At 43.2% G+C, this 26,910-nt stretch overlaps 1 long non-coding RNA gene across 1 annotated transcript; it reads left to right on the top strand.

The window, feature by feature from the left end:
* The first annotated feature begins 15,595 nt into the window (after positions 1-15,595).
* Positions 15,596-25,262, top strand: LOC144252101 (uncharacterized). The gene is made up of 3 exons (XR_013342912.1): positions 15,596-15,694; positions 23,182-23,258; positions 25,208-25,262. It is a non-coding gene; the product is annotated as an uncharacterized LOC144252101 (long non-coding RNA).
* Positions 25,263-26,910: the final 1,648 nt, after the last annotated feature.

Genomic DNA, 26,910 nt, shown 5'->3' with positions numbered 1-26,910 from the left:
ACCCGTAGACCCCACAAGCACAGCTCACCTCGGACAACCAGGCAGGCAGTAGTGGACACCTTGGGGGAGTTGGCGAGCACGGTGCCTGCATCAGCCCGCCGGACGCTCTTCAGCACCAGTGTGTGGCGGTGGCCCTCGTGGCTGATCTCGTGGAAGCTGTCGTTGTACAGGGGTGTGCGGTTGAGCCACCACTCCACCTCCTCATCCTTGTGGGACAGCTCGCACGAGAAGCACACCCGCTCCTCCTCGGTGGCCTCAGCATCCTGCAGCGGCTACGTCACTACCACGTCCAGAGCTAGAAGGCACACACGGGGCCTTAGTGCTGCCCATGGCCACAGCTCACCCCAGGGCCTCCCATGGCCTGCCCACCTCATGTCCTACCTTCCTCAGTGACCTCAGCACTGCTCTGAGCATTGCCTGCCTGGCACCGGTAGGTGCCAGCATCAGCAGGGGTGAGCAGGAGAATGCGCAGCTCTGCCATCTGGCCCTCCAGTGTCATCTTGTATTTGTCCTATGGGGCCAGCGGTGTGTCCTCCTTATACCATTGCATGGCCTTAGGGGCCGGCCTGAAGTCACAGGACAGGACCACCGACTGCAGCTCACACCGGGCCTTGGGCTCCAGTGGCCGGCTTAGCACCACCGGTATGTCTATAGCAGGAATAAGGCAGGGCTGTGGGGCCACAGGACTGGGTGCCCTGGGTCTGAGCTATATTCTTCTATAGTCTTCTACCCACACCACTGAGTCCACGTTCTGCCCTGTACATCATGACCTGCCCCTCCTCTCCTGCCCCACTCTCCTCCATATGCCCCTCCCTGTCCCCAAGATACCCCGCACCCCACACACCTACCCTTGTATGCCCTGGCCCCACACATCCTACCCTGCCCTGCCCCAGCGCTTGCACCCTGCTCTGCAGGCCTCTGACCACTGGTTCCCAACCCTGCACCAGCTTCAGCCGAAATCTCCCATGCCTGATCCTTCCCCCAACAAACCACTGAGATGTGTCCACCCACCACCCCGGGCCCAGGTACCACAAGCACCATGGTGTGCCCAGCTTTACTTGTATTATCTCATTTAATCTTTACAAGAGTGTTTTTAGATTGGTCAAATTATACCCTGGTATTATAGTTAAGGGAATTAATGTTCAATGGGAGGAAATATTTTTTTTATTCACCAACATCATAAAAATAAATAAAATCTTAATACAGAAAGTTTGACTCCAAAACTATTTTTAAGCTTGCAAAATCCAGTAAGACACTTTATTTCTTTTCTTTGTTCCAACAAAAAGATTTCTTCATGACCTTCTCTGTGCCATGCACCATGAACATAAAAGTAACTGACTGCTCTGATAGCGTTCATTGTAAAGAGAAGGATAAAAAGAAGTCAGGGTTGAAGGACATTCCAAAACTAACAGAAGAGGCAGAAAAACATATTCAGTTACACATTGACTATGGAAATAAGGTAATTCCTTTCTTCAGAATTTTTCTTACCGAACAAATCTGTAAGTTTATCAACAGAAGAAAAAACCATGCTGGCTTTGATGTCTTCCAACTTTGTACCTTAGGAATCTGCCACATTTTTCCTACTGTGAAATTTTTGGTTTGGAGTGGTACACTATCATCGGGTCACCTGTTAGGTCTCTGGCCTCACATACATTCTATTGAAAGTCAACATTTTAACTCTAGAGTTGCTGTTTGTAGTAAGGAGATTAATTGCTCTTGGTTGCAGCCTATATGGAAATCTACACAGTCAGCAGCAGTGTTCTGGTTATGGGAAAAGGACTCAGTTGATGCAGGGCTGTGATTCATTGCTACTAAACAATTTCAGTAAAGTTCAAGGTCTTTAGGTCTAAGTGTAACCCATGTAACTTACCCCTTACCTGTCAGCTTCTCTGACAATATAAATAAAATTTTAGAATTACAGCAAATACAGAACTCTGCACAGAATCACCTGAGGCTGAATTACTTATTATAACAGGCAACAGAACTCAACCTACAAGGTTAAAGCTTACTTTCCTTCTGTAATTTTGAAAGGGTAAAGTTTCTAAGCTGGAAAGCTTGAATGTAAAAGATTAGGTATTATTAAATTCCTCTGTTACACCCAGATTCCTGAGATAGTTAAGACAATACCCTACTGGCCATTTAGCCTAGGGCCCTGTGCAGTTTGTCACAGGGCCCAAACCAATCAGTTTGAATGTGTAACCTGCTTAGGAATGACCAATCACCCCCGCCCGACCTGTTCCCACCAATGATTGTGCCAATCACATCTCAGAGTTGTTGTTCAATTTCCCCGCGCCTCATGATGATTTGTTCTGATGTATGCAAAGCTTCCCGCCCTCCCCAAAAAGTGTACTTAAGCTCTGTTTGAACCTCTGCTCAGGGCTCTGGGCTTCTCTCCCTTCTTGAGTGACCACAGAGTCCCAGCGCGCTGGAATGGATCCCCAATAAATCCCCTTTTGCCAATTGCATGGAGTCAGTCTCTTGGGTGGTCTCTCCCTCCAATGTTTCGCTGTACCCTTACAATTTCACACAAATTTTGATAGAAACACCTTTGCAGCCGAATGGTGCCTAACACATTTATTATTATTATTATTATTATTATTATTATTATTATTATTATATGAATACAATGAATGTAGGTAAAGAAACTAAGAGTAACTGATTCTGTAAAGGTACGGCGAAACGTGGGAGGGAGAGACCACCCAAGAGACTGACTCCATGCAATTGGCAAAAGGGGATTTATTGGGGATCCATTCCAGCGCGCTGGGACTCTGTGCTCACTCAAGAAGGGAGAGCAGCCCAGAGCAAAGGTCAAGCAGAGCTTAAGTACACTTTTTGGAGAGGGCGGTGGGCTTTGCATACATCATCATGAGGCGCGGGGGAAATTGAACAACAACTCTGAGACATGATTGGCACAATCATTGGTGGGAACAGGTCGGGCGGGGGTGATTGGTCATTCATAAGCGGGTTACACATTCAAACTGATTGGTCCAGGCCCTGTGACAAACTGCACAGGGCCCTAGGCTAAATGGCCAGTAGGACGTTGTTTTAACTATCTCAGAAATCTGGGTGTAACAGAGGAACTTAATAATACCTAATCTTTTACATTCAAGCTTTCTAGCTTAGGAACTTTACCCTTTCAATTCCAGTTAGTGTTATCTGCTAAAATGTTTGATATGATATGAAAGTACTTAGATTTTAAGATAATGTCAAACTAATTATAAAAGCAAAGTTATTATGGGAAGTTACAACTGATTTCAACTATTCTAAATGTTCTTCTTGAGTTTTCTTTACAGTCAGTTAAAAGCCATATGGGAAATTATGTCTATTGATTTCTAGTAATTTCATAACCTTTGCCTAATTTTGAGCCCAAATTTATATACCATACTTTGGTTTTTGGAAATTTAGTTACTGCTGAAAATTAATTAATCTTTAGAGAGCAAGACTTGTCACCATTCAAAAATTTCCAATAAACTCTGAAAGCAATTCCAAAAGAAGGGCCTTGCAACATGACTACAAAGTATGGGGCACCCGAGGCAGATTCCCAGAGCCGCCCTATTCCCCCCCAACAGGGTCCATATACAACTCAATCAATCCAGCATCACAGCAATTATATACAGCTTAACTCAAATCATCATCTCAATGGTTCGCTGGCCTCACCTTTCAACCATTCTCTCTGGAAATATGTCAGGCATCATTCTGACTTTGGCTGTGGCTCTCAACAGGTTCCAAAAAATTTGTGCTGTTTTAAGTCACTATCTTTGTGCTAATTTGTTACATGGGGGTTGAAAACTGACAGTTACTGGCATTCTTCTTTAAACACGGGGAAAATTGAATCCAATGGGGGGAATTCCTCTACGTTAGGTCCTCAGGCCAGAAAGATCCCACCTGGATTATCTCTGCCCTCTGGGAGCTTCACTGTGTCTTCTTGCTTCTGCATGGAAGGGAGCTTGTGTTAGTAACCACGTGGCTTGTCCAGTCCCCTCCTGCCAGAGATCTGGATAGTTATGAGCATCTTCCCCTGTCCTGAGGTCTGTTCTTGTCAGTTCCCACAGGCAGCTCTCCTGCTGATGAGACAGCCCAGTTCCTAGTGGGCCCCTTGGATGCCTCATGAGACAGAAAATGTGCTCACATCTTGCTGAGCTAATTCCTTTTCCATTTTCAGCTTCTTCTGGGGTGGCTGAAGGATAATTCCAAGAAGCTCCCTGGTGGCTGTCTGTCCTTTTAGGGTCCATATTTATAGCAGTCTTTCAAAGCAATCTAGGCTTTTAAAATTATTATTACTCTCCTCAAAATTCCAGTAGCTTTAGTTTACCAGCAGATTCCAAAACACTTTTCACATATTTGAGGTTTTGTTATGGTAGCATGGCTGGTATCAGAACTTATATCAGTGTTCTGTTGCTTCCATACCTATGATAACAAACTTAGAAACTAAAAAAGGACCCACTCCTTACCTCCCAGTTTCTATGCACCAGACGTCTAGCAGGACTCAACTGGGTTCCCATCTCAAGGAGTTACAGCAGGAACAACTGAGGTCTTACTGGTCTGTTTCTTTCAGGAATATCAGGTCCTCTTCCAGGACCATTCTTGGGACTGGTGGAATACAGTTCCTTGCAGTTGCAGACTAAAGTTCCCGTGTCCTCCTGGGTATTTGGGCAGCGGTCATTCTTGGCTCCTTGCAGCCATTCTACAAACCCTACTTATGGTCATCTCCATCTTCAAAGGCCAGCAACAGTGGGGCAAAATACAGTTGAACAAAGATTCTCCAGGACAGTCACCCCCAAGGTGGGGCTTAGTTCTATAATCTTGCTTGAACTGGGACTTTTCTTCATTTAGTTTAGTTTGTGATAAGTGAGCTCCTGATATCACTCCCTACAATGAACTTTACCATGACTGTCCCTGCTCCCATCTGAGCATATTTTGATTATGTATTTCTCTACAGGTTCCCGTGTGGCATCCAATGGTAGCACCTTGGTTCTCCTGAAGTTCAGGAACTGTGCCAGGGTTTCTTTTATGTAACTTGTGTACATATCCAAAAGTCCTGATTTTTTCTTATCCATCACAAATTACAGACTGAAGTGCCAGACACTTATGTAATTGGCATTTCTAAATACTTCCGGAAGCAAATAATGAATGCACACAAAAAAAGGTAATAAAATATTCTTCATTGATTTCACTTTAAAGTTAGCCCAATTAAATTAACAGGGATTATAAAATCAGTTCACTACAAAAATTCTATCAAATAAGAAATGTATCTTGAGTAGATTTAACTGATGCCAATTATTAAGTTACAGTAATTATTAAATTATTTTTGCAAAATGCTCATATGCATCAACATATTTTTAAAGCATATTAATTAAGCAAAAATAATATCTGCTTTCTTCTTTAAGGGAAGCTCCTTCTACCCATGATTGCAGAAGATAAAAAACTATTTGCTTTTTATCTCCTCAGATTAAAAGATTGTAATCAGAGACAGAATGACAAATTGATTAAAATAAAAAGCTTTTTTATAAAACTTGAAAAGTACTATCATCTTGTTATGTATTCATTCCTATGAGCAATGTTCCATTTGAGATGAAACAAAATATTTTCCAAAAGTTATGTTTCTTTTGAACTACTATATTTCAAGTTTCTCAGCCTTAACTTCTGTAAAAATCATGTTATATTGAATAAAAAGGCAATTTTTAATAAATTCAGAATCTCACACTGAAAAAAGTACAGATGTGAAGCCAGATTTAAAGTCAGGTAGTTAGTGTAGTTAGGCAAATCGGGTCTAATACGGAGTGAAATCTAAAATGGAGGCCATACTGAGAATGACTCAGGGAAAACAGGACAACTCATGGAATGTTAATGAAGTCCCAAAGAGGCCCTAGGCCAAAGTCCACCTGGAAGAAGTATTAATGAATAGCCCCCAGCAGATTTGAAGATAGCCCATTACAAAGAAGTGATAATGAAGTCCTTCCTGCTCAGACTACTTCTTTGGCCCACCTGTGTCCCACCCCTCGGGCCTTCCAACCTACATTCCATCACTGAAAGTACTATAAAAAGGGGAGACAACTGCACTTCCACGGATTCCACCTCTTGGGTCCCCTTCTTCCTCCGGGAGAAGTCTTTTCTGCTGTCCTTTAATAAACTTCTAATTTCTACTCTGACCTTGCCTCAGTGTGCTTCTTTGGTGTTATTCTTCAACATCGGGGAAGCAAGAACTGGTCACCGGTCAACAATGGTATCAGATGGACAAATGTTTTTATCTTGTGGTTTTCCTGTTTATTCATGTTAAACAGTAGAATCAAATCCATAAAAATGGAAGCTGTTTGAATCAGACCATCCTGACTCTAAGGTAACACAGAAGATCAGCTTTCTTTAAAATGGACAGAGAACTGGTATATGTGTGCTTTTGGTTTTTCTCTGGTGGGGAATTAATATGAAATATCAAGTTTTCAAAGGTTTCCATTTGTGGTCTTTAAAATCATAGCTGTAATTTTGTGAACCTCATGCCAATAGCAGTGGGATTTGCCCCCACCTCTGATGCAGAGCTGTCCTGGTCAACTGCATTGACTTTTATATGATGTGACAGGAAGTTATGTGGGGCAGTTTCAGAATCTAGACCTCACCAGCTTTCACAGCTTTTCACAACCTCCTCCCCCACTGCCCCCAGCCCTTGAGGAACTCTGGACCCCCAGGAAGAGAAGAAGACCCAGTACCGGATTTTAGAATCTCTCAGCTGCTAAACTACACATGTAGTGACCTCCCCCCACCCCAGGGAAGCTGCATGAGGAGGCCCAATAGGCATCAGAGCAACCAGTTGGACACAGCATGGTGAGAAGTATAGATAAGGGTTGTTTTCAGCCACTAAGCTTCAGGTTAAGGGATTCAGTGCAGCCACAGAGTCCAAAAATCTAATCCTCTTCCAAAAGCTGGTACAAAAAAATGAGTCCTCTTTCAAAAACTCCACTTAAGCACAGCCTTCTTTACAAACTGCTATATACAAAGAGATTCTGTACCAACATTTTAATGATCTTTTTCTATTCAATGTGTCAAAAGGAGGTAATATCACATTCATCATTTTCAGAAAAATTAGAGAATAATAATAGAAAAGATTATTTTTATACTTTGAAAATTTGTAATTAATTTCTCCTATTCAAAAATTATACTTATTGTATTTTTATTTTTAAATAAATTAAAATTTACACTACGATTTATCAGTGTAAGAGCTCGAAGGCTTCAACCTATCTTCAATTTCTCAGGGACAGGCAGCCAATTCTGCAGGTGATATTTCCTCCATTGTATTGTCATCTGATTTCTTCTTTTGTTGAGAATTTTTTTTTCTCCTTGGCTTAGAGGAGTGAGAAAATCTATTGCAGTAAAATTCACCTAGACTAATGTGAGAAATGAAGCCCACATGTGGAAATCTAGGCTGTAGCTTGAGAAACAAAATCATTGTGACAGATAGTTTCATTTTAGCACAGAAATTTTATCCTTAAAGTTTAGATTTTTTTCACTTTATTTTATTTGTATACACACACACACACACACACACACACATACACATATATTTATTCTAATGAGGTGCAGAGGATCAAACCCAGTGCTTCACATGTGCTAGGCAAGTGCTTTACCACTGAGCTGCAACTGCAACCTCTAAAATTTAGAATTTTTCAATGAGCAAAGCAGAATTACTTTATGAATCTCAAAGGCAAACATTCTTGCCATAGGCTAAAAATAAGTAATATTCATTTACCTCTTTGAGTTCATTGATTTTCTCAGGTAGAATTTTCCCCCAGTATCTGAAAGTCCAAAAGGAACCTTGCAACCTGTCCTACTGCCTGTCTCACTAGCAGAGCCCCACCTGGCCTGGCTGTCTGGCACTCCTTCCCCAGGATGCACTTCAGGATGGACAATTTGGGGAATCATATGCATGCACCACAATCCGGTTTCTCGGCCTCCCACTGTCCTTCCCTGGGCAGTCCCCAGCCTGGCTTCCTGTGGCTCTCTGCTTCCCTATTTCTGCTCCACCATGCTGAGCTACATAGAATGGCAGAAGAAAGACATCAGGGTGGTTTCTGATGGCTTTGTACACTATATAAACTAGGCCTCCCTAACTTTTTTTGCCCAAAAGAAACACCCCCTCATGATCAAACCATTGTTTGGGGGCTTTGTTACCCATACTCAACATAACCTCTAACTATGTTCCCAACCTGATGCCCTCTAGTCCCTGAGAAGTGCATCACAGTCATTTGAATAATGTCACCTGAAGTTGTGCAGTACCCAGCCTGTGCAGTTATCTGTGGTGACCCTACACTGTCCTCAAACCATGAAGCATGGAAGTTTACAGTTGTAGTGTCATGGGAACAGTAAAAATTTCAGATGTGGAACATTTTGGACTTCAGATTTCTGGATTCAGGATGCTCAGCCTATGTGTGGACCATGAAGCTGTTTATTGTTTCCATTTGACAGTGTTAACTTACTCACTACTATTTCACAAGCCCCACACCCAGAGCCTCAAAACATCACTGGCCTTGTCAGCCCCTATATTTCTGGGGTTCCTGGGGGCTCAGCTGGACAATTTTTTCCCTGGTCTCTCTTGGGGTTCTTCATAAAGTTACTGCTCATGGTGGTGGAGACTGGAATCATCCCAAGACCCACTGGGATGTGGGCTGGCTGGGCCTCTCCCTGTCCCTGTGATGGCCTTTTGGGGCCACTCTGCACTGCTTCTGAAGGGGGTGGGGCAGACCTTTGGTTGATGGTTCTAAGAGGGAGCAGCCCAAGGCAGGGCCTGAAGCTGCTGTCCTCCTCTCATGGAAGTCTGAGTTGAGTGTAGGAATCTACACACGTGCTTCTCAGAGAATAATTGCAGGGTGGCATTTCCAGTGTTCCTGGCACAGCAATCAATTCTGCCAAGGCACTGTGCTGCTTAGTTAAGTAACCAGGCAGAGAGTACAGTGAGCTCTTCAACCAACTTGGTCCAGACTTGTGATTTTGCTTACACCCTTCTGTCAGAATGACTTTCTTTCTTTCTTTTTTTCTTTCTTTCTTTCTTTTCAGAAAGGGCTTAATCAAAATTAAATTTATAAAACAGAAATTTTAACTCCCCAAAGGAAGGATTATGAATTAGGCCAACTGACAGTGCTAAGAAATATGGGAACCTAGAAGAAACTGACCAGTAAAAAAGTACACGTTACACCAGGGGGCCATGTAACGTCCAGCCTAACTCAGACAAGGTGAAAGGAAACATTCTGAGAAACTGAGGACCCTGCATGCGACTCTTGGTGCTGCTGGGTCCTAGGCCCCATTTGAGCCATCACCACAGGGAAATGTGACAGTACCCTGCCACCTTTGTGGGATGGAAAACATGGTCTTCCAGGAGCCTCTGTGACCTTAGGAAAATGTCTCATCCCACAGACGCTGCCTTCCAATTTATTTTTGCGTTTTCCAGAACATTTTAATAATTTCCAAATGAATCTGATCGACCTTCTTGAGGTCAACAGTGCTAAGGCAAGCCTGTTGAGCAAGTTACGGAGACTTGGGAAAAGAAAAGAAGGAGGTATGATTTTAGAAAAGCAGAGACTGAGGACAAAAAATAATCCTTTTTATTTTCTTGGGAACTTGTCAAGTTAATAATAAATTATGCACAACAAGTGAGTAATTTATCTGATTCACAGAAATCTCATCAGAGAATGCATAGTGGACATAATAAATTATGAATGTCACCTTAACAAATGACATTTACCATTAGGTTCAAAGTAGTATAATTATATGCAATTATTGTTATTATTATATATGACCACATGACATGGGAGTCAGGAAATCAACTTGTTACTAAGTCCGTTTCTGCTAGTCTCAGATACTACAAATATAGTTCAGAGAATACTCATGAGTGACATTTATCAGTATGAGGCGCCTGATGACAGGCTGAGGGAGACGGCTGGCATTAATAAGCTGCACAGAAACCTGTAGTAGAAGAGGTGGGAAAATCAGTTCTGAGAATCCAGTGAATAGACATACATTAGAGGATTCTAATTTCCTTTTTAAAATTCCTTGCTGTATATAAGGAATGGACAAGAATGTGAATTCATATTATCATGTGTACTATAGATGTAATTTTGGGGTTTAACTGAGTTTTTGCTCTAGCTTAGGGGTCTAAGGAACACAGGTAAAACGTTGTAATCAGCTACTTGATAAACATCGCTAGCAAGTCTTCATCTTGTTTAGCTGGTAATTCTGCAAAATGAATCATATTTGGAGGTTCTTTAAATTTTTGAAGGAGAGGTTTTTTTCTTTCACATTTTATAAGTAAAGACTATTTTAAGACATGCTTTCAAGAACAGCACTGAATAAAGCTGGCACCTAATTTTTTTAAAATGTGAAATTTAAAGAAGGGTTCTTTTAAAAGAGTATTTAAGAGAGCAATACAGCTCGCTATCCCTATCAATACACTTATCACGCCAATCAAATCTTTTGCATAGTCTAGGTCTCCCTCAAGACCCATCAACATAACTAACATAATGCGTGTGTTTGTGTAGATAAGACTCTTATTAATATTACCATTAAAATCATTTGGGATGAGTTTGATAGACCTTCCTTGTCTTAGTTCCAGCGTCTGCCATGTTTAATAGTGTGTGAGAGGGCAGAATTTAAATTTGTGGGGAAATATGAAAGATGGCCAGTGAGAACTTTTTTCCTGAACCTTTCCAGATTCAAAGTAGCTAGAATACTGTGCGGGGTGCTATCTGAAAATAAGTAAGTATATATGGCTTGATATGGGAGGTGGTACATTTGCACCTCCAAGCAGTCCTGGGCCTGGTCCTAATCAGAGAAGCTTGGGAGGCCACTGACGCTGCTGGGACTCTGTGTGTCAGGCTCGCACCTAGCGTGCTGTGGACTGCTGCTGCCAGTCTCAACACACATGAGCCCCACCGGGCTGCTACTTCTGAGACCCACTGGTACATGTGGAAAATCTCGTGAGGTTTGTCTGGAACATGTGAAATAGAGATGGTTTTGCCTAGAGCGGAGCGTGAAGCAAGTATGCAGAATGCTTTTGTACACTGTGGCCCAGTCGGAAAGCCTGCTGGGAAGGCTCCTGAAAGCACTCTGTTGTGAGTAAACCTATGGACCTACTAGTTAAACTGGAGGACTAACACAAACCTCTACATTTTCATGCATTTCATTCAAAATCATTGGCATTCCAAAATGAGATTATTCACCTTCAGCAGCTTTAAAGTCTTATAATGACTGAAAACTGAGCTTACAAATGAATTGAAATTTATCTCTGCCAAAAAAAGAAAATCCATGTACTCTATGAAAAGAGCATAAACTTTATAAAAAACCTAATTTTGAAATGTATAATTGTGCTTTGGGATACTTGAACTTGTGGGGAGAAGCTTTTGATGGAACTGCTGCTTCTAATTGGGAAAAAAAAAACTATATTTGGGGCTGGGGATGTGGCTTAGTGGTCAGATCAGTGCTAACACACAGGAGGACTCAGCTTCCATCCCTAGTACCACAACAACAACAAACTATATTTTGTACACAAATGTGCTAAAATTGAGATGTCAATCTGTGCAGTCTATAAATTTGTTTAAGATCATCAAAGAAAACAAATTTAAAATATATGTTGAGCTTCCTCTTGTAAAAATATATGTTGATGTGTGTAGCTCTAAGTTTTAAAAAGACAATTTCTAGGGAAAGACTTAAGCTGAACATTTTGTTCTTCTTAGTATAAAGAAACCAGAATGGAGAATATATTAAGCAGAGTTTGCTTTGAACATAGTAGATACCTTCCTACAGAGAAAAATTTTTATTTAAAATTCTATAGAGAAGCAGTAAATGAAGGTGTAACTTCAAATTTATACAGTTGTGAAGATAATTTCAGGAAATCTTATAAAGAAAAATAAGGAAAGCCATATGAAAAAAAAAGGCATTTTTCAGAAAATGCCAGTACCTACTATTAGAGAAAATGATGGCTAAGAAACTGATTAAACAATGTGAATACTAGCAGGAGTAAGAACTCTGCTCATTCTATTTATAGCATGCAGGTAATTAACAAAAAAAAAAGTATTATAAAATTGTTATTATTAAAGCTTTTCTATTGAGGAAAGCAAAAAGCAATAAAAAATGAAATAAACTTTATTTGTATGTGAAATAAACTTTATTTATTTATTTTTATTTTTTTTAAATATTTACTTTTAAGGTGTAGGTGGACACAACACAATGCCTTTATTTTTATGTGATGCTGAGGATCGAACCCAGGTTCCACCCATGCTAGGCAGCACTCTACTGCTGAGCCACAATCCTAGTCCCTATTTTTTGATATATACATTTTTTTTAGCTGAAGATGGACGGGATACCTTTATTTATTTATTTATTTTTATGTGGTGCTGAGGATTGAACCCAGAGCTTTACACATGTGAGGTGAGTGCTGTACCACTCAGCCACAATCCCAGCCCTGAAATAAAATTTATTTAAAGTGAAAAATTAAAATTCTAGATGGGCTGAAGATTATTAACTGCTTAGATGTAGCTGATGTTAGTATAAACGGCATTTCATGCTGGGGAATAGTTATTAGAAAGGCCCACCAAACCAAGTTTCTGAAATTTCCCGGTCAGGTAGAAAATATTTTAATTATCACACTAGCACGTGGCTTAATGGAAATGAAATGTGATATACATGTTTCTCATTTAAAATTTTCAGTAAACATATAAAGTGACAACTGTGAAACTGGAGGCAATCAGTGTTGCATGGCAAACTAAGTCATGATTAAAACTGCTCCATTTACATATGAGGTGCCAAAATGCATCCTGCTACCATGTATAACTAATTAGAACAAATAATATATTTTAAAAAACTGCTTAAGCAAGCAAAACTACACTGAAATTTCACTTTACTCCAGTTAGAACATCAGCCATTAAGAGTAAAAACAATAATAAATGGTGGACAAGATGTGGAGAAAAAGGAACACTTTTATACTGTTGATGGGATTGTAAATTATTACAACCAGTATGGAAAACTAGTATGGAGGTTCCTCAAAAGACCTGGCATGGAATCACCATATGACCCAGCTAAACCACTGCATAGTATTTATCCTTAAGAATTAGTCATACTACAGCTACAGAAGCATACCCATTTTATAACTGCTAAATTCACAATTGCCAAACTATGGAACCAGCCAAGACGTCCATCAGTGAATGAATGGATAAAGAAAATGTGGTATGTATACACAAAGGAGCTTTATTCAGCCAGGAAGAAAAATGAAATCATGGCATGTATAAGAAAATGAATAGAACTTGAGAACTTAGGTTAAGTGAAATAAGCCAAACTCAGACGGTCAAAGGTGGTATGTTTTCTCAGATATGTGAAAGCTAGAGAGGAAAAAGGAAAATAAAGGTGTGTGTGGGGGGGGAAATCTCATGTAAATCTATAAATCCAGAGAAGATATCTGTTGAGGGGAGGAAAGTGGGGGGGAGGGAGCAAGCGTTAAAAAGGACAAATACTGGTTAATGCTCCTGGCCAAATTGTTACATTGTGTTCATGTACGAATATGTACAACAAATCCCCCACTATGTACAACTATAATGTGCCAGTAAAACTATTAAAACAGATAAGCTGTTTAAATCATAATTTATAGTTTAATAAAATCAACTTTCATCTGATTGTGGAAAAATTAAACTTGACTGTCATTTTGGTTGTATTCTGGAAAAAGAACCACCAAATTAAGGGTACATAAGTTAAAGCTAAAAATCAAGCCTCATGCCATCAATAAGCAATATGGGAGAGTAAGCACAAGCAGGTCTATTTGGTTGTTTCTACTTATGTATGCTTGTAATACTTTGAAATTCCTAAAACCGGGGAGACTGGCTTGGTATTTTGGGAAACATCCTGGAAAATAGGAGAACTTTTCATTTTAGCAAAAACAATAAAAATAATAAATGCACCTCGTTTCCCGCTTTTCTCGCTCCTTCGGTTGACACACACCTATTTTCCCAGCAGAAACCTGGGATCTAGACCTCTGGAGGGCGCAGGGCGAGCCAACAGCCTGCGCCTCCTGCATGCAGCGAGGTGGTTGGCAGCGCTGCAGCGGAGCGTCCCGCCCAGCCCGGCAGCGTCGCCCCCTCTGCCCATCCCTCATGGAGTTCTGAGCTGGGAAAGCATTCCTGCAATTCAGTGGACGAAAAGGCGACCAGGCCCGCACGGGGCTGCGAGCTCAGTGGCCTCAGAGGTGCGCAGCGAGGGAGGGACGCGGCCTGCAGGACAAAGGCAGGCTGGCAGCTGAGGGAGGCGGGAACCGGCTGCCAGGGAAGCAGGGAAAGGCCTCAGGGGCGGGATCTACGCAGCTCAAGGGGACCTGCCCAGCGAGCAGGGCCACGGGGGGCGGGGCGCTCGCCAGGGAGTGAAAAAGGGCCGACGCTGGGGGCGTGGCCTGCTCAGGCGGGTGAGGCGGGTCGTACGGTGGAGGCGGGGCCTCGAGGGCGGGCGGGGCCTGGGCGGGCGAAGAAAGGGCGGGGCGGGGCCTAGGGGCGGAGCTTTGGGGGCGCTGCAGAGCTGGTGGGTCCCAGCTGCCCTAGACAGTCACTGCCCTGATGGCGGCAGTGGCGGTCTCTGGCAGGTGGGGGTGAGGAGCTGAAGGGCCTGGGCTGCTGGGGCAGCAGGAGCTGGCCGTCGCCGGGAGCCAACAGGCGGATCTGCAGCTGGGAGCCCACCCCAGGCCGGCAGAGTAGGCGGCTGCAGCCGGATCCTGGAGCGTTGCTTGCGGTGGCTTCTCGCTCAGCCAGTGCCTGAGGCTGCGGCGGTGGCGGCGCCCCAGGTTCCGAGGGGCGGCGGTGGCAGGGCCGTGGTGTCCAGGGTCGGTGGCAGCGGGATCGAGGCCCTCCCTTGGTCGGCAGCGCTCGGCTGCGGCGGGGCTGGCGGAGACTCCTCCTCCCCTCCGCGCCACCTCCGCTCTGGGGCGCCCCGCGCAGCGGGCCAGGAGGGTTGGGGGCGCCGCGCTGGACGCCGGCCCTCACGGGGCCTCTGAGGACCCCGTACCCTCCCGCGGACACACCCCAGGGACGGGGCGGGCGGCGGCAGGCGTGTGGGGCCACGGGACAGCGGTGAGGGGTGCGGTCTCTGCCAGGTGGCCAGCCGCAGTGGCCCGGGCGCCGGGACCCGGACCCTTTTGTCTCCCGGCCGAGCTGGACTCGGGCTGCTCCGCGGGCGCCACTGCCCCACGCCCGTGCTCTGGAGGAGTTCGCCGCTGCTTGGAGCAGGAGGTGGCGTCAGACCCCGTCCTATGCGTCGCCCTTGGTGCGGTGCAGGGAAGGAGTCACGCTGTAGTGTGTTTGATTTATTATTAGTGGAAGGGATCGTCCCCTTCCCATTTCGGTTAACCAGTTCCCATCCTGCCGCAACCCTGGGGTTCTTTTCCTAGATTTTGTAAAATACCAACAAAGAAGTGTGGCGAGTCCAGTCGACAGCCCCTGACTGCCAGGCATGGCGAACTGAGAGCGCTTCCTTGGAGGGGCTGTTCCACCAGAAGGCCTCAGAGCCTTCTGGCCAAAATGAAGGGTGTCACTCCATCAAGTGCTTCAAGTCTCTTTCTCTCCTTTTCTAGGGTGAAAAGATTTCAAAAATCGACATTAAATTATTAAAATCTGGCTGCTTAGGAATTACAACCATAGAAGAAAATAATGCAAAAGGGAAATAGAACGAGTATCTTTGAGGGGTAAGTGTCCCAACTTCTTGAAAGTGTCAGAGATGAGATGTATGGATTTTTGAGATTGACGGGTGAACTGTAAATAAGCTTTTAATATATGGCATTTTGCACGAAGATATTTTTGTTTGTTTTGTTTTAGTTACTTATGGAAATTGTGGATTACCTGGACATCTTAAGACCCAGGAACCCGTTTATTAAGAATCTGCTGTCTTGAAAAATGCATTTTATGAATGCTTTGGATTAAGAAGGTGTAAACAGTGGTTTGTCATGTCTGCCACATAAGAGATAATCTGAATCAGTTCCCTCGCAATTGCCCAGATGCCTAAAACTGGCAAGAACTAGTACTTGGAGTGGTCATCCTTCAACAGGAAATACAGAGCTACCTATGTACTATATCATTAATTCTTAACCGCAAATATTGAGAGCAAATGCTGTGTGTTTTTAAGAACAGTTCATAAAAAAATTTCATACAATATTATGTCTTTCACCTAGTATCAAGAGTAAAATATAGGGAAAAAAAGAAAAACTGAAGAAAAAGTAAATAGCTAAAAAAGTATCTATTACTAAATCAGATGAGCTGTGTTATGTTGATTTCTGTGGGAGATCCAGCAGTGAGCAGAGTAGACAGAGTCCTACCTTCATGGAGCTTGAATTCTTATTTCTGTAGAGCGAGAATAGCTGAGGTAAATAAGACATTAATTTCTGTTGTTGCTTTTTCATTGTATTTTTAACTAATTTTGGAGTTTGCTGATTTTTCCAGTTCTGTTGTTAGTGGAACTAAGTTGAAGTGATCACGTTCTTGGACTGGCTTCTTCCATTCCTGCCCCTTCCACTTCTGTTAGGGCCTTGTGTGTCTTGTTGGACGGCCCTTGTCTAGAGTTGGCTTAAAGTGGAGCTCCCTTGGTAACCTGGGACTGCAAGATGCCTTCCAGTATCCAGGAGCTGGGGAGGGGCTGGAGGGTGCCTGAAGGCTGGGTCTCGTTGGAGCTCCGGGTGAACCTACTCTCGGGCCTTGAACCCTGGTGTCTTTGTGGGAGGTGTCTGGCACAGAGCTGGAACTCCCGACCCTCACCCTGGTCATGTTAGAGCCTGTGTTCATTTCAGGCCAACATCTGCAGGACCAGGAGTGAGTCTTCTGTGTGTGGCATGGCTTCCTGTGTCGCCCTGTGGAGTAGGAAGAAAGAGTGTCTTCAGGGCACCCCATATGAAGCATAGACAGAATGAAACTGTGATGACAATTTAAGATCAGTTGTCTAGGTTTTGAGAGTTCAGCAGGAAACTCGAGTCCATAGTGGAAGGCAGCGTGGCTTGGTAGGACAAGATGGCGAACTGGGAGACCACCCTGACACTTGTTGTTGTGTCAAATAAGAGTCCCTCAATGATGGACTGTTCTTTCCCAGCTTTTTATCTGTTTCTGTAGCATTGATGGTTCTTCACTTTTCTCTCTCTCGACTTCTACCTTGAGTTGTCCTCGCACCCCTTCTGTTAGGCATATGTTGTATCTCATACCCCTTCTGTTAGGCATATGCTTCTTTATGACATCATTTCTGATGAATTTTTTATATGGACCCTCGTGCTTTGGGTGGCACTTTACATACCATAATGCCAGCTGTCCTCTGAGGGAGAGCAGCATACAATGCTGCTGCCCATCTAGACTGTCGCAGCCTAGCTGAAAGAATGCCAAAACTCTTCATAAGAGAAAACAGAAGTAGTTGATGATTTAGGTCAGTTTTAACTGCAGACCAGGCTGGTATGGTGATTAATTTATTAACCTGCTCTCTGCTGTTGAGCATGCATGAATATGGCCTCAGTGCAGGTAGTTTTAAGTGGCCAGATAGCTGTCTCCTGTCTCAACTGGCTCCTGGTGTTTTGGGCACAATCAACGAAGGGACTGAGAGCAGGAGGGCTGCTGCCTTCTTGCCCTCACTTGTGGAGTGTTTTCTCCCCAGAATATTCTCCTTCCATAATCCATCTTGTACACCTGGTACCACTTCAGATAGCCATTGCTGTCCATGCTCAAATATTGTCAGATGAAAAGATCACTGAAAAGTATTGGGACTGTCCAAATTTAAAATAAACAAATCAGTGTATTTTCAGAAACAGTTTTCCCAGTCTGAGGCCATTTTCCATGGTGGTCCTCTTGCTTTGGACTTGGAGCTGTGTCGGGTGGACTTCAGGGTGGACTTCCAATCATCCCAAGCCTCCCACCCCTCCTCCACCCTTTCTCTCCATGCTGGGTGGGTTCCTGGGCCTCACAGAGAAGGCCTCCTGCTTTGTTGTGTGCTCTGGGTCACTTGCTGATCCTGTTGTCCTCAGCCTCGGCCACCTGTGCTTTGGTGGCTCAACACATCAGCCCTGTTTGCATGTTGGTCTGTTCAAAGCCAGCCACACTCTCCGTTCTGCTCTGCAGTCTTTTGCTTTTATTCACTTTGGATAAGTCAGGTTTTTGCTTGTTTGTGTAGGCCAGAGAGAATAAGTGGTACACTACAAATTCAATTTATTCTCTGCCCAATTCAGGAAGGTTCACACACATATTCTGATTTTTGTGTGTTCCTGGGACAAAAAATAAAAATGTCCATTTTGACAGTATTGGATTCCTACTCCCCTGAAGTGGGTCAGCTGCTGTTTGTGTGGGGGAGGGGTGCGTGTGCTGCATGCTCTGGTCTGAGCCAAGCCCCGTCCCTGCTTTATAAGAGACCATTTCATTTATTTCATTTATTTCTGTATGACATCCTGGCTCTTGGAGGCATTTTCAAACACACCAGGCTGCTTCTTCCTTCAGATGGGCAGCAGGTAGGCTTGGGTGTGAACAGGGAGTGCTGTCTCCCTGTCTCCTGCTCCTCCTGAACCTCGTACAATCTCTCATTTCCAGCCGGAGGCTTAGCCTGTGGCTGTGCTCAGTGTTCCATCTGCCTTGGCCCAGAGGCTGTGTTTTAAAACTTTTTTTTCATTATTTGAGTGTTCTTTCTTTGAAAACCTCCTGCTGACTGTATTCCTTGCTGTCCCCTCAGCTAGGTTTTCTCAAGAGTACCCCCGATTGCTTCATTTGATGTTCTTTCTTTGTGTGTCCCCTACATTATTTTCTTTCATGGCTCCAATGTCCACATTAATACAGCAATCAGATCTGCTCCCAGAGCCTCTATCTGTTCTCAGTAGCATCTCTTTGCACGCAAATGCCCTTTCTGACCCTGGAATGTTCAGACCTGCTTCTTTACCAGTTTCTGTTCATTCATTTCTTAAATCCTCGGTGCAGGCCATGTGCCAGATGCATGCTAAGTTAAGCATCAGGGCTTAAGTGGTGCACCAAGTAAGGCACCGAGTTAAGTGGGAGGAGGTACACTGAACAGAATATCAAAACTGGACACACAAGTTATGTTTGGTGTGCGCCATGAAGGAGGCCATGGCATGGTGGGAGCATGTGATGAGATGCTCCTGCAGTGTCTGGAGTGCTGGGAAAGCTGATGCATAGGAAGTTCTCCATAATGGCTCCATTCTCTGGGTCCTTTCTACTCACAAGTGACGTGAAGATAGCAGTGCTGGCCTCACCTTGGAGGTCGATGAAGCGTCAGAATCTCTGGTTCCTGACAAAGAATCTGCCTTGTAACTGGACCCTAGTGTCCTTGAGATTGAGAAGCACTGCCCTAGGCTGTATTCTAGCATTTTCTTTGACTCTCTCCTATTATATTACTCCCGTCTAAGATATTTCACCTGTTTCTTAGATTAGTTCTTGAATTCCTTTACTAATTTACAATTTGTATTCACCTGTTCCTGGTCAGTCTGTTGGATTCGTTTGTGCACAGTTGCCCAATGCCTTCTTCAGGTCTTCCTCTTGCCTGTGGTAAGCTGCATAACCAATGCACAGTTCTCTGCTTAGCATTGAAAACTCTTCTTGACTCAGTTCTGCCTCCTCTCAGGTGCACAGCATGTTTCTATGACCTCAGCAGAGCATATGTAGCACATTCATTCTTTTAAGAAATATTTTCTAAGCATAGCAAACAGTCATTTTTAGCGATATGAACAAGTAAGTGTATTCTTATGTTTCTTAATGTTAAGTAAGAGTATTATATACTTGGTGAAACTATGAAACTTTTTAAAAGTTTACTTAGCCTCTTACTTTGTTGAGTGATTTTGCTATTTTTTAATTTTATGAGATACAATTGCTTAATTTATGAATTAAAATAAGTGAATACTTGTTGTCTTTTCTTACAAATTTCTTGAACTGTGTCCTGGTTGGTTGTGATCTTTAGTCTCTATTGATCTTATTGGTGTCTTCAGATTTCATCATTTTCTTTTAAATTTCAAACCAATTTCTCTATCCCGTTATCCTAATCTCATAAAGATCCTAAATGTCATTGCCTTTCTAGTGCACCATGTCTTTATTTGACCACACTGACCCTGTGTTGGCTGAGTTGTACCTGTGTTCTTTGTCCCTCTGAGTACCCATGGTCTTCATCATATGGAGAAGTGGGTATCTCCCGCCATGTGATTCTGGCTCAGCCCTGAGGTTTACTGTGGTCAGTGGGACATTAGCAAAAGTGACCTGTCAAACAGAGGCTTAAAGTGGGATTTGTCATCCTGTGTTTCCACCATCATTTTCACAAGAACCTACCCAGGACTTGGAGATGGTCCAGAGTGAGGACAGAGGTGAGGAGGGACAGACCCGTCTGCACCTTTTGTCCAGGATAGAGCAGATCAAAACACACAGACAGAATAAAGGAGAAATCATTGTTATTTTGATTTTTGGTATTTTGCTGTATCGTTGTAAGGAAATAGCTAAAACACAGACTGAGAACATAATATTCCAAAGGGGAAGTCATTATTTCTTTGTTGAGAATCTGAGCATCGCTGTTGATTGCTAAGCTGTACTCAGCCCTTTCCTGAGCCCAGGGCTCCTTTGTCCTCCTCCCCTGCCTCCCCTCCATGGTTGCTCCTCGGCCACTGTTTCTTGCCAGAAGGACCACAGTAGTGGCCTCCTCGCCTGCCTTCCTGATGGTGGGTCCCTCTGTCTTCAGACAGTCCAAGCCTCAGATCATGTTACTGCCCTACTGAATCCCCCGAGCTCCTCTTGGTCGGCTCCCTGCCCGCCCTTCAGCTTGCTGTCTCCCTCTTGTGCCCCTGCTCTGTGCTCCTCCCTCTCACGGTCCTGTTACCTTCTGAAGGAGGTAAGACCAACCAAGAGAGGTCTGGCTGGCTGCCAGCCTGTCATGGCTGGAGTGCCCTCTTCAGGGCTGCCTCTGCCCTCTCCCTCTCCACTGAGCCCTGTGGAGTCTCCCTGTCAAGTCAAAACCACATCACCCTACTTTGTCTTTTCTGAATTGTAGTATCTATCATGATCTGGAGTATTTCTGTGTGCATTCTCTTCTGCCTGTTGGAATGAACAGAGTGAATGCCTGTTTTATCCTCCTGTGTTCTTAGGCCTTAGGGACTCAGTAACTATTGCTTGCATTAATGGACAACTACTTATTTTAATTTAAAACATTGTCATTTTGGTCAGTTGGTAAGTTGTATTGCTTTAACCATGTCAGCCTTTTTCATCCACGGTTGTGTGTGTGTGTGTGCGTGTGTGTTTGTGTGTGTCTATGTGTACAGAAATTTAAATATACATGAAAGATAGTTATAGATGAAAAGGATCTGTTTTAAACCAGTACTTTTGATTATTTTATTTCTATTTTTTCAAATGATGTTGACATTCCCTTTTATTGACTCTTTTTTTAAGGACATTGCATCAGATTATATCATGTGATGGAGTCTCTGAAATCACCTTTTACCTGTCCATAAACCTATAATTTCATCCGTGGGGTTCCTATTTCTGAAAGATTATCAGTAAAAAATTCATATTCATTTGGAAAAGGGGGAGAAACTTTTTAGGTCTACTCTTAGTCAGTGTGTGTGTGAAGTTGCTGAGAGAAATAGAGGTCACCCAGTGGACCTAGTGGGATTCACAGGGAAAAGTAATGACACCAAAGGAAATATACAGTAGGAGAAAAGGAATTTGTGGGACAAGTGATAGATTCCCTACCTGCAAGTGTTTCAGTTATATAGTGAAATAAGTAGAAAAGCAAATACACATACCCACCCACTTTTTGCCATATTTGCTTCAAATCTGTATTTGATTTTGTTTTAAAGAAAACAATCTACACTTTTAGGAACCCTGTGTGTCCCTCCTAAATCTGGCCAGCCCAAGGTGAGCACCCTGTGAATCTGCTCTTCAGCCACGTGGCTTGAGCACAGAGGAGGTATGCAGATGGGCTGGTCAGGGTTTGTTCTGTAGCCATGCTTTTGAAGCACCTTCATTCTAGGTACCCTTTAAACTCAAAATTTATTGAGGATCCAAAGAGCTGTTTTCTTATGTAGGTTATATCTATCAGCATTAGCTGTATTTGAAACTTAAATTGATTATTTTATATAAAGTTTTAATGTAATGAGAATAATAAAACTATACATGCAAACATAAATAAAATTTTCATGAAAGAATACCTACATTATCCAAGGCAGAAATAAGCGGGAATGAAAAACCAAAACCAGCACTTTTAAGTGGCTTTTTCATTCTTTGAAAATGGTTTTAAATATTGGACTTAAAGGACAGATGCATTTCCAGCTCTGCTTCTACATATGGCCTCTGGAAAACCCCACCTTGACCTTGGGAGAGAGTGACTTTTTTGAAATGATCTGAGGCCTAGGGTCCCCCAGGCCTATCCAGCTTACACTTAGCAAACTGCCCTTGTGTGTGGATGGTGCTGCACCCCTGGTGTCACCCTGCTGCACTTTCTGTGTAACACTGCCCTTTAGGTGTGTCCTGTTGCATGTGGCTAATGATTCACATTCACTAGTGTATGGGCAGAATTCTATTCTGTGAGCCATTATTCAGTTCTCTGTTGTCTTGTTGTGACTCATTTGGAAATGTGCACAGCTGTATAACTTCATGAAGCAGTGCTATGCTGCTGAGAACATTCTCAAGCATCCTTTTGAACCTGTACTAGGAGTAAAGGAGGGAGAGGTGCTGCAGCCCTCTTGCTGGGGGCCAGGTTGCTGGGCAGTGGGGTGTGCATTTTCATCTTCCACTCTGCGACATGTCTCCAACTGCCCTTGATACTTCTGTCCATTTATGGGCTTGTAGTAGTGTGTATTGAATTTTCATTTTTCCACTAGGCCACCAGCTTTTGCTTTGTTGTCAGGTTCTGTGTGTTGTGAATTTCTGTTCTGTCTGTGTTGTAATCAGGATAGTAGTGAATGCATCTAGAATCCCTAATGTCTAATAATTATGGTCTTTAGTTCTCTTATGGAATTTCCATTGCTGATTTTTGTAGCTTCCATTTGTTGTTGGAATTCTCCATCTTTCACCCTTTTATATACATCTGTTTTCGCCAATATTTTAATCACAGTTATTTTAACCTCTGGGTAATTTTTCAGCCTATATTAATTATCTTTTTTCTATAGATTACTCATCTCTTATTCTTTGCCTTTTCCTATCTAACAGTATTTTAATTGTATGTCAGATGGTGATAGATGATCACAGTGTCAGAGAAGGCTTTCCCCCTCCCTGCTTGGCCATGCTGGTGAGGAACTGGTGCAGGTGAGAACAAGCTGGGCTGGGGTCCTTGCTGATCTTGGGAAGGCCTCTGCTTCCTGTCTGTGCTTGGCATAGTTGGGCTGGTCAGCTCTGCTCAGCTCTGACGACTTGCTAATTCACTTCCCTGGGAGATGTTAATGTGTGGTGCTTTTGGCCTTGATTCCTTACACATCCTGGAGTTTTGTGTTTAAAGCAAGCATTCTGGCTTAGCAGAATTCTTCTCTCACATGCTGCCAGTGGAGCCCTCAATGTGGCTTTAGACACACCTGGCCTGGTCTCTCAGGCTTTTAAGCACAGCCCACAGTTTAGCAAAGTCCCTTAGGGAAAATGAACCTTGTTTTCAGGACCCATCACACATGCATTCTGCTCCTTAAAAGGGACACACTGACTCCTACAAACCTTGCTGCTTTGCTCCCTTGGTAGAGTCCCTTAAGGCAGCCGAGTCCCAATTCTTAGTCTGCACCTGTAGAATTAGCACGTGTCCCCAAATCAACAAATGACCCCTGAAAGAAACCAGCAGTCACTTTGTTCCTCACTTTGAAAGATCTCCTGCTCTGGAGTTCCAGTTCTTCTCATTTTCTTGCTTTAGCAACCCCCTCGTGTTGGTAAAAATACAGTTTTCATTTTTCTCTCAGTTGCCAGTTGCTACAGGGGAGGTTGGTGCTAGGGCCTACTGTGCTTCGCCCTGCAGAAGGCCCTTGACTTTCCTTGTTTTACTGAATTTATGCCTCTGCTCAACAAGTTATTTCCTTTTTAAAAAGTCAATTTTGCCCCTGCCCTTATTTCTGTGAACAATACAAATGCATGTTTTAAGCCCTTAGCAATTTACTGAGTTACTTTAGCTTAGACGCGAGTACACGCTCCGCTTCTGGGTTTGCTGCCTTCTCGCTGAGTGCTGAGTTTTTTTTTTTTTTGTTTTGTTTTTTGTTTTTTTGTTTTTTTTTGTTTGTTTTTTTTTTGTTGGTGGTAGTTCAAAACATTACATCTATTTTGATATATTTCACAGTTTGATTCAAAAGGGTTATGAACTCCCATTTTTACCCCGTATACAGATTGCTGAATCACATCAGTTACATCAATTACATTTCCATTGATTTACATATTGCCATACTAGTGTCTGATGAATTCTGCTCTCTATCCTATTCTCTACTATCCCCCCTCCCCTCCCCTCCCCTCTTCTCTCTCAACCCCCTATACTGTAAAACACTTCTTCCAATTGTATTATTCTTTCCTTACCCCTCACTTCCTCTTGTATGTAATTTTGTATAACACTGAGGATCACCATCCCTTTCCATGCAATTTCCCTTCTCTCTCCCTTTCCCTCCCCCCTCTCATCTCTATTAATGTTGATCTTCTTCTCCTGTTCTTCATCCCTACTCTGTCCTTAGTTACTTCCCTTATATCAAAGAAGTCATTTGGCATAGGTAACGCATTTGTCAATTAACCAGATTTAATCATTCCATAATGTATATGAACTTTAGAACATTGTGCTGTATGTGATTTAAAAAAAAACATGCATCATTTGTCAATTAAAAAATGAATTTGAAAGACGAGGTAGACTCATTTTGAGTTGCTTTACTCTTTCCTTCCCCCTGACAACACCGTATCTTGCAAACTTCATTGCATTTAATGTGGACTTCACACTCTCCCTCCTTCTGCCCCTTCTTCTTCAGTCTTTGCCAATAAAGCCATGTGACCCCTCTACTTAAAAGTTCTCCTGTGGCTTCCTGCTTCAGTGCAAAATCAAGACCTTGGCATGGCTGGAAGGCCCCGTGTGGTCAGGTGTCCAGTTACCTTTCTGACCTCAGCTTCCAGACTTGTTTCTCGACCTCAGTCACCTGGCTGGAGTGTGCTGGACCCTCTCCTGCCTAGAGGCTTGCTCTTGCTATTCCCTCAGTGTGGAAAGAGTTTACCTGGGAGATGCCCATGGTTCACATACTGTCCCTCTTCAGGTCACCTCTTCATGGAAGCCTTCCTGGTCTTGTCCACCTAAACTGCAGAAACCACCTGTTCCACTCAGCTTTTTCACTGCTGTGACTGAAAGATCTGACCAGAACAATAAAGAAAAGTTGATTTGAAGGCTCACAGTTTCAGAGGTCTTAGTCTTTAGAAGGCCGTCTCTATTCCTCAGGGTTCGAGGTGAGGCTGGACATCAGGGTGGAAAATTGTGGCACTGGGAAGTAGCTCACATGATGGTCAGGAAGCAGAGAGAGAGAGAGAGGTCTCCATTTGCCAGGTACAAATATATACCCCAAAGGCACACACCCCTAATTTCCACCTCCTCCAGCCACAACTTACCACCTCCTACCAGTTAATCCCTATCAGGAGATTAATTCACTGATTGGGTTAAGACTCTCACAACCTCCAATGATTCCTCCTCTGAACCTTCTTGCATAGTCTCACACGTGAGCTTTTGGGGGACACATCACATCTAAACCACACCACCACCCCACTATGGCCTCCCAACTCCATTCTCCTGCTTCTTTGGTAAACTTTCTCCTTAGCATTCAGCTCTAAGCATACGGTGTATTTTATTTAACTAAATTACAGTTAGTTTTCATGGGGGATTGGTTTCAGGATACCCCAGAGATATCAAAATTCACAAACGCTCAAGTTCGTATCATAAAATGAAAATAGTATTTGCATAGGACCTATATCAATCCTCCAATAGACTTTAAATCATCTCTAGATCTTGTATAATACCTAAGATAGTATAAATGCTTTGTTAATTGTTGTTACATTTTGTGGTTTAGGGAATAGAACAAGAAAAAATGGTGTATATATTCAGATGAAAAAAAAGTTTTCCCGTTTTTGTTTTGTTTTGTTTTTTGTTTGTTTGTTTTTTTGGTGCCAGGGATTGAACTCAGGGGCACTCAATCACTGACCACATTCCCAGCCCTTTTTTGTATTTTATTTAGAGACCCCTATCTCTAAACCAAAAAACTCTCCCTGAGTTGCTTAGTACCTCCTTGCTTTTGCTGAAGCTGATTTTGAACTTGAAGTCCTCTCTTCCTCAGGCTTCCGATCCCCTGGTTTTACAGGTGTGCACCACCATACCCAGCTTCCCCAATATTTTTGATCCTTGGTTGGTTTAATCCCAGGATGCAGAACTCGTGTGTCTAAGGACCCACTGTGTTTATTACCCATCTCCCTCAATTAGAATATATGCTTCATGAGGGCAGAAATTTTGTGTGATTTGACTGCTGCCCTGTGTCCAGCACTCTGGCACATAGAAGGTGCTGATGCCACGTGCTGAGTGAGTGGGTGAATCACATCCGCCCACTGAAGGGGGCAAGTCAAGCCAAACATGGGGATACATGAACTGCTCCCTCAACGGTGCTCTGCTTTGACAAATGCTCTGTGGCTATGATGATGATATTGGTGAAAGTTGACCTCGATGGCTTGTGCATAAAACTTTTTGTCACTAAAGGGACCGAAAGTCCTGGATGGGCAATAAAATGGTACAGAGGAGAGAACGGCAACCAAAGTACCTTGAGAACTGTCACTAAGCAGGAGTACTGTGGAAGTAACTCCTTGGCTCATAGGAAATAAAAGCATAGGATCATGAGCCTGAACACCCTGTGTTAAATTCTCCATCATTGAGAAGTTGTCTTTCTGGGTGTATTTTAAATATCCCCACCTGGTACATAATTGA

Source organism: Urocitellus parryii, unplaced genomic scaffold, assembly GCF_045843805.1.
Source record: "Urocitellus parryii isolate mUroPar1 unplaced genomic scaffold, mUroPar1.hap1 Scaffold_37, whole genome shotgun sequence".
NCBI lineage: Eukaryota > Metazoa > Chordata > Mammalia > Rodentia > Sciuridae > Urocitellus > Urocitellus parryii.
The sequence above is the reverse complement of the archived record's forward strand: the minus strand, read 5'-3'. Positions and strand labels throughout refer to the sequence as shown.